The sequence below is a fragment of the Diceros bicornis genome, chromosome 31 (genome assembly GCF_020826845.1).
Source record: "Diceros bicornis minor isolate mBicDic1 chromosome 31, mDicBic1.mat.cur, whole genome shotgun sequence".
Lineage (NCBI taxonomy): Eukaryota > Metazoa > Chordata > Mammalia > Perissodactyla > Rhinocerotidae > Diceros > Diceros bicornis.
The window spans coordinates 19,883,501-19,892,190 of NC_080770.1; the positions used below are offsets into that span (position 1 = coordinate 19,883,501).

The 8,690-nt window shown below is 32.7% G+C and overlaps 1 pseudogene; it reads left to right on the plus strand.

Moving 5' to 3' along the window:
* The first annotated feature begins 5,535 nt into the window (after window positions 1-5,535).
* Window positions 5,536-7,359, plus strand: LOC131395411 (olfactory receptor 8K3-like; annotated as a pseudogene).
* The last annotated feature ends 1,331 nt before the right edge of the window (window positions 7,360-8,690 follow it).

The following is an 8,690-nucleotide window of genomic DNA, read 5'->3' on the forward strand; positions in this document are numbered from 1 at the left end:
TTAAATGGTTGAAAAATCTGTGTCATCAGTCACATGAAATAACACAGGAACAATAACATAAGGCAATGATAAAGGAACAAACAATTGATACGCAAAAACACAATGGACATCAGGACAATTATGTTGACTGAAGAGAACCAAGCTCGAAAGGTTACATACAGTACTTCATTTATACAATATTCTTCAAGTGATAAAATTACAGCAATAAAAAATGGATTAGTGGTTGACAGGAGTTAAAGACAGGGGAACGAGAGAAGGGAAGGGGGCATGATTGCGAAGGAAGGGCATAAAGCATCTTTATGGTGATGGACTATGTCTGTATGTTGACAGTTGTGGTGGTTACACAAATGTACACATATGATAAAATTGCATAAATATATATATGTATGTATATATATAAACACACACGAACGTGTGCATGCACAACTGGTGAAATTCGAACAAAGTCAGTGGATTGTACCAATGTTAATTTCATGGTCATGACATTGTATTGTATTTATGTAAGTTGTCACTCCTTGGGGAAACGAAGTGGGACACAGGAGCTCTCTGCTCTTTTCTTGCAACTTGTAATTCTATAACTATTTCAAAATAAAATTAAAAAAATTAAATATAAGGCTGTCTGGGACACTATGGGGGACAGAATGAAAATATTATATAGAGAGGCACTAAGACACTTTGGGGGTGATAGATATGTTCATTATCTTGATTGTTCTGAAGATTTTTCAGATGCATACATATGTCAAAACTAATCAAACTTTACACTTTATATATGTGCGATTTATTATTTTCAGTGATACCTCTATAAAGGTGTTTTACCTAATTACTAAACATGCAAAGAAATCAAAACAAAAACAAGGAAAAAGTCAATAATAGAAACACACATTTTACAATATTATTCAATTAACTAATAAGAACATGAATCAGATACCTGTCATAGACGTGAAGATCCAAGAACCTCATCTATTTGCTGGTGGAAGAGGGTATTGGTACAACCGATCTGAGATATTTAACAAAATTAAATGTCTTATTATATTTTCTCATTGCAAGAGATCTCATTACTGTGTCTGTGCTTATGTATGGGTATATGTGTAGGTGTAGGTGTATCTGTATGTGTATCAACACACACAAAGAGGTAGATATGTGAAATGCATATCATGGATAATTTTGTTTACAACATACTAACATTGCAAGCTCGAGACTTTTCATTCAACTGTATGTTGTGGCAGTGTTAGTGATGACTGAGGTTGGAGACAAATATCTACCAATAAAGAGTAGATCCATGAGATTTGTTATATATTATTGACCGTAATGAAGAAAGAAGCAAAAAAAAAGTCACAGCATGGATATACCACAAATAATTAAAGTGACTTAAAATGCAACAACACAATTTACAGCAAAATAATATAGCAAACAATGCACATGAAGTCTTGCATTTTACAGAGTATATTGATCATGCAGGCTATATCTCAAGCACAGCAGAAGATGTGTCGAGTTAAACAAGAAAAATTGGAGTCAGTATCGGACATGATGAAAAAATAAGAAATATTGAAATGTAATACAGGCAAATGTAGTGAAAGAAAAGACCTTAACAGATGATGCCAACTCACTATGAAATGAGAATGAAAAGTAGGAGTAACTAATTCCTCTCGCAACGGTCGAAAAGAAAAGAAATTAGAATATCAATCCAAAAAAAAAATTAAGGAAAGAACATTTTATATAAGCAATGTATTATTACTCTTAGTTCATCTAATCATTTAACTAATGCAACAGGACAGCATTTAAAAACATCTCCGTTGTGTCATCTATTTGAGGAAACCTATGTAGAATTGGAGGAACACTGACAAGCTTGTTGTAAAGATAAAATATATGAATCCCTTTCCTTATATAGTTGTATTAGTAAGGGTACTTCAGAGAAACAGAACCAAAAGGAGATTATATTTATATATATTATATATATGTATGGTGTATATAAAGAGAAAGGGATTTTTAAGGAATTAACTCATGCAATTGTTGGGACTGGCAAGGCAAAAATCTGTAGGGCAGGCTGGCACTGCAAGAGTTGATACTGCAGTTTTGAGCACAAAGGTGGAAAAACTAGGGAGAATTTCTTTTTCTTTGAAGGATCTCAGTCTTTGCTTTTTAAGGCTTCAACTGATTGGATGAGGCCCACCCACATTCTAGAGGGGAATTGGCTGTACTCAAAGTCTATTGATTTAAATGTTAATCACATCTAAAAAAAATCTTCATAGCAACATCTAGACTGAGGTTGGGCCAAACAGCTGGGCACCAAGCCTAACCAAGTTGACACAAAAATTAACCATCAAAGTGGAAAGAAAAAAAGTTAATCAAGAGTAAAATGTAGGAATGTGATACACAAACAAATAGATAAATCTGACTCACTTGCTGACAGACACCAATTATTTTAGACAATTAATAAACACCCTTGTTGTAGTCTGTTAAGCTTTCAAATGCTTTAGGGATAATCAATAAATTGCTTGGCATCTCCTCAGGGAGAGTATCAGAAGGTGAAAAAGAATCTATAAATTGTTGTCAGTATGCCATGTTATGAAGCACATGGGGAGCAAAGACAGGTTTCATTTCAGGTAAACAGAATATTTCATATGGTGCCATATTATACCAATATCTAAATAGTTTTGGTGACATTGCAAGCTAACACCTTTATTCTATGGCAAGACATAGTAAAATATTAGGATTTCTCATTCACTTCTGTATCCATTCTCCTATTGATAATGCATGAACAGAATAAGACTACTCTCTTTTTTCTTCAGATTAATTATTAACATATTTTCAGAAATACTATTAAGAATATTTGAAATGTCAATATCATATTGCTTATGTAATATTTATGTTTATACAAATACTTAATCATATAAATAATAGAGATTGAAACCGGGAGACAATAAACCTTAACTAAGAAGTCAGGAAAAGATTATGGATATGGAAGAATTATAAAACTGCAGGTATTCAGTTTCTAGTCTGATGTTCTTCCAAATCCGTAGTCACTTAGTGACTCTAGGCTCCACTTATTCTCTTCTCAAATATATAATAATAATTAATATATATTTAATTCAATGTGTAAATGTCAAGTTTTTTCTGATATCTTGATGAGCAAAAAGGAAATTTCCACCTGACACTGAGATGTGAAAAGCAATTTTTGGAGGTTAGGAGACTTTTAAGTACTCAGTTTTATGGTGATGGTACAATGTACAGCATGTTCAGTTTCCAGCGGAATCTGGCAGAAAGTGGATACAATTTTCTCAAAAAGTATAGATTTAAAAAAATCTTAATCTGATAATCAACACTGATAGTAAACAATGGAAAGGTAATTTGATACTTTCCATAGTAACTCTAAAGCTGGTGAGAGAAAAGCCCTTCTATTCTCCCTTACGTTACAGGAAATCAACACTTGCCAATGTAATTTGTGTTCTTTAACACAAATTTGTGTTCATTGCACCTAAACAAGATTTATATTGCTTCTTATTCCCTTGATTTAAAACGTTTATTCCTAACAGTAGTTCACTATTTCTGGCATAGAAAGATATGTACATGGGGACAGGGTAGGATATCAGAAACTCACAGAGAAAGTATGGATTTCCTGTAAACACACAGTTTAATATGTTAAATGCTATATTTTTCTATTTGTTTTCTTAGAGCTCACTCAGAGGCTCTTCACACTGCTATTTTCCTTGTAGCCAGGATCAATTCTTTTTTTCTTTAAAGGAAGCACAGATATAATTTTTTGAACCCCTAATTCTTTTATCTTAGCCTGACATTTGCATTTTACTCTGGTGTTACTCTGGTATTTTTTTTGCTGGTGACTTATTAGGGATATTTATATGCATCTTCATTTAATTATACTTATTTATGTCTGCATTAAATCCTACATCATAATATGGAGGAGTTTTTGTGGCCTTAATGTACAGAAAGACTTAATCTCACGGAATCCATATACATATTTGTATATTTTATCTTGCCAGTGTGATGTTGTATAATATGGTGATTTTAAACATTTGTTCTGTACAGAATCTGTTTATTGAAAGGGAATGTTTACAAAAGTCCATATAAAATCATTCCCAATGACTTCACTTTCTCTCAATTTGCTCAATTTCCTCATACTAGCCTAGTTTCCTCCATGACAAAATATATTTTATGTGTTACAAATAAATTAGTATATGTAAGTTACATTGAAAATGCACTTTGGGTGGAAGAAATACATTAAGTTTTAGGTAAATTTTTATTAATAATTTTAAGTAAGGTAGAAGATAAATTATACAAAAGAACAGCACTTTGATGTTCAAGTTGACGTGATGGTGTTGGGTCATGGTGGGGGCACTGGGGACAGTTACCTGGGTAACACACTGCTCCATCTATTCATCATCATAGCCCTGACAAATAACATAAATATATGTTAAATAATCCATTTCATGTAACATAGTGTCTCCCCTTAAAAAATAAAAACAAGCACACAAAATAACCTGTATGTACTTGATATTTGAGGGATATTTCCAGGTACCATAGACACATTGAAACATTTACTCCTCACTTATCTTCCCAACAAGCCTAGAAATAAACAGTTGATTTTGCTGATGTGTATAGAGATTAAGATAACTTACAACATTTGCCCAAAGTATTCCTTTGTATGTATTACAAATACAGGATTAGCAGAGACTATGGCTACCTATGTGTATTTCTCCATATAAAGACAAACAGTCTATACTCTGATCTTTTAGAGTTTCCTTATTTATACACCTTTGTCCAATATAGGCCGTGTGTTAATTGTTTCATCCTGCACCACCTGTAGGCATAATGACTTTCATAGGAATATGTTTTAAAGTAGGGGCTTTTAACGTTTCCACACATCATTGAAATTTGGATTTAAAAAATTCTGTTATGTAATTAACATATGTACTGTCATGATTTATGATTGTAACTTGATAAATGTATTTATGCGTTTGTCATTATATAAAAGACACACACAAAAGTTTAACAAATACCTATAAACCTAAAGCCTAAAGTTTTTACCATTTTTCATTTTTGCTTTCGTCACCTGTGTTTATGTCCATCTACATCTACACATGTATCAAGATTTGCCAGTCTTGGCCCTATTGGCATTTTGGGCTGCATAGTTCCTTGCTGTGGGGGCTTCCCTAACACAGCAAGTTAGTTAGCAGCCTCACTGCACTCTGGCCATTGTGCCAGTAGCATCCCTCCTCCAGACGTGATGACCAAAATGCCTCCAAATACTATCAAATGTTTTTACAGGGACAACCATTCCCCAATGGAAAACCACAAATCTCTATCTTCCAACTCTACCCCTGCCTCCATCTCTGTTTCTATTACTAAATATGTGTGTTTTACTTGTGGGAGGTGGATTATTTTATGAGAGTCTAAATGGTAAATTGTGAATTATTTTATTTTACCAACTTTGTATACTAAAAAAAATACATTATATTACATGAAAGTTATTGACTATGCTCGTGTTTCTATCTAGAATAAGTTTTCTGCTAAACCTGGATGGAAAAACCCAATCTAACAGTGCTGAACAAATTCATTCTCACAAGAATCACAGACCTTCCTGAGCTGCAGGCTCCATTATTTGGGCTCTTCCTCGTCATCTATGTGATCTCAGTGGTGGGCAACTTGGGCCTGGTCATCCTCACCAAGATGGACTCCAGGCTACAAACACCCATGTACTTCTTCCTCAGGCACCTGGCTTTTACTGATCTCGGTTATTCAACAACTGTGTGACCCAAAATGTTAGTAAATTTTGTTATGAATCAAAATACAATCTCCTATTATTTTTGTGCCACACAGCTGGCTTTCTTTCTTGTGTTTATTAATAGTGAAATTTTTATTCTGTCAGCAATGTCTTACGACCGTTATGTGGCCATCTGTGACCCTCTGCTCTACACAGTTATCATGTCAAAAAGAGTATGTTGGATGCTGGTGGTAATTCCATATCTTTACAGCACATTTGCGTCTCTTTTAGTCACCATAAAGCTTTTTAATTTGTCCTTCTGTGGCTACAATGTCATTCATCTTTTCTACTGCGACAGTCTCCCCTTGTTTTCTTTGCTCTGCTCGAACACACATGAAATTGAAATGATTATTCTGATATTAGCAGGTTTTGATTTGATAGCCCTTCTCATAGTATTTGTGTCTTATCTGCTCATCCTTACAGACATTCTCAGGATGAACTCTGCTGAGGGTAGGCTCAAGGCTTTTTCCACCTGTGGATCCCACCTGACAGTGGTCACAGTGTTCTATGGGACTTTAATATTTAGGTATGTGCAGCCCAAGTCCAGTCATTCCTTTGACACTGATAAAGTGGCTTCCATATTTTACACCCTCATTATCCCCATGTTGAACACCTTGATCTATAGCTTGAGGAACACAGATGTAAAATATGCTCTACAAAGTATATTCAGTGAATAATTATGACTTTCATAATAGAAGAGGTAAAAAGTCTCTTATATCTGGGTTTGAAAAAATAAACTGACTAAACATAACCCAATATCCCACTACTAAAATAAGTCTTCATGTTCTTTTTAATAGTCCCTCAAATTATGACCCAAAGAGAGAACAAAATGTATTAAAATTTATAAATATTGATAATATATTTCATTTTAAAAGTTATTCTCTTTTTCATTATTAAGTAGATATATTTTATTTCAGAAAGGTTTATAGTTTCCATAGAAATTAAAAATAAAAAAATTAAGAATTGATACTAACTGAAATTTTTGATGGAATATTTTGAAGATCAATAAAATTTAATGTGTAATACAAAAATAATATTAAAAAGTCAATAATAATTAGGATAAGAAAAATACAAAAGAAATTTTACTCACACTAAGATTATGAGTAAAAAAACAATCTGTGCTTTAGGTCAGGATGATAAGAAGATAAAAATGAATGTGTATATATGTGTATATATATGTATATTCATGTATATGGACCCTAAAAAACACTACAGAAGAAAATTCAAGAATGAAGAAGATCTCAAATAGAAAGTCTGCATTATAAATAATTCCCCTCCACTCCCAAATCAGGTCCAGATGGCTTAGTTAAACCTAGATTTCCTTGACTAGGAACTCTGTTTAGGCACAAAGAAGTAACCAATTAGCTACATATTCTTTCAAAAAACTAAAGAGGAGGTGTATTTCCCAAATTTCTTTATGAGGAGAGCTTTCCCCTGATATCAAAAACAGACAAAGCTGCTATAAGAAAAGAAAGCAACAGAGAAATGTCAGTCATGAACATATATTCAAAAATTCTAAAGAAAATTTTAGCAAATTGAATCTAGCAACATTGAGAAACAATAATGTACGATTGGTTTAACCCAGAAAAGTATGCTTGGTTTAGCATTCCAATTCAATTCATGTCATTCATCATGTCAAGAAACTAAAAAATAAAAATTATATGACATCTCAACAGATGCAGAAAAACGTTTTAAAATTCCAATTTCCATTAAGGATAAAAATTTTCACCAAACTAGTATTAAAAGTATTCTTCCTAAAACCGATATAGGGCATTGATGAAAAAGCTATAGCTAACATCATACACAACAGTAAAAGATGACATACAGTTCCATCAAGATCAGGAACAAGGCAAGTAGGATTGGTCTTTTTAATTCTATTCAACACTGTACTCAAGGTTGTCTCCAACTCTATAGGGCAAGGGAAAAAAAGGAATAGAAAGCATCCAAATTGGAAAGGCAAAAGTGAAACTATTTTTATTAGTAGATGACATGATTAGGCACATAGAAAATCTAATAAAATCTATAAAGCATTGGGAGAACAACAAGTGAACTTAACACAGTTTCAAAATGAAAGATCAATATACAAAATAATGTATATTTCCACATACTACCAGTGAATAATTAGAAATGAAATTTTAAAATATCTGTTTTACGAAATACTTAAAGATAAATCTGAATAAGTATATGGAATCCTGTACTCTAAAACTTAGGAAATACTGGTAAAAGAAACTAAAAAAAAATCTAAATAAATGAAAGATATTCCATGTTTATAATTTGCTTAAATATTCAACATTGTCAAGAGAGCAAATTTCCTCAAATGTATCAGTGCAACTCCAATCAAAACCCAAGTAGGCATTTATTTTCATACAAGTATAGAAACTAAGACAAAAACATATAAAGAAATGCAAAAGACCTGGAATAGCTGAATCAAAAAAAAACCCTTGCACTATACATACTAAGAAGACATCAATCAATTTCCAGTCGTATTCCAAAGCTACAGTTATCATAACAGTGTGGTACTGCCATAAATATTGGCAAATAGATCAATGAAAAAGTATTGATTGTCCAGAAATAGACCCATGCATATATGAACAGCTAATTCTCCACAACAGCAAAGGCAAAAAAAAGCAATTCAGTGGAGGAAAGATAGATTTATCAACAAATGGTCTTGGAATAATTGAATATACATATGCAAAATAATGAATGCTGATCCATAACCCATTCAAAGATTCACAAACAATGGATCATAGATCTAAACGTAATACCTAAAAGTCTAAAATTTCGAGGACAAAACCGAAAATCTTTGTGACATGGTCACGCAAAGATTTCTTAGAAACAACACCAAAGACAAATCTGTCTGATAAAATGAAAATTTGATACATTTGACAACATCAAAATTTAAATCTTCAGA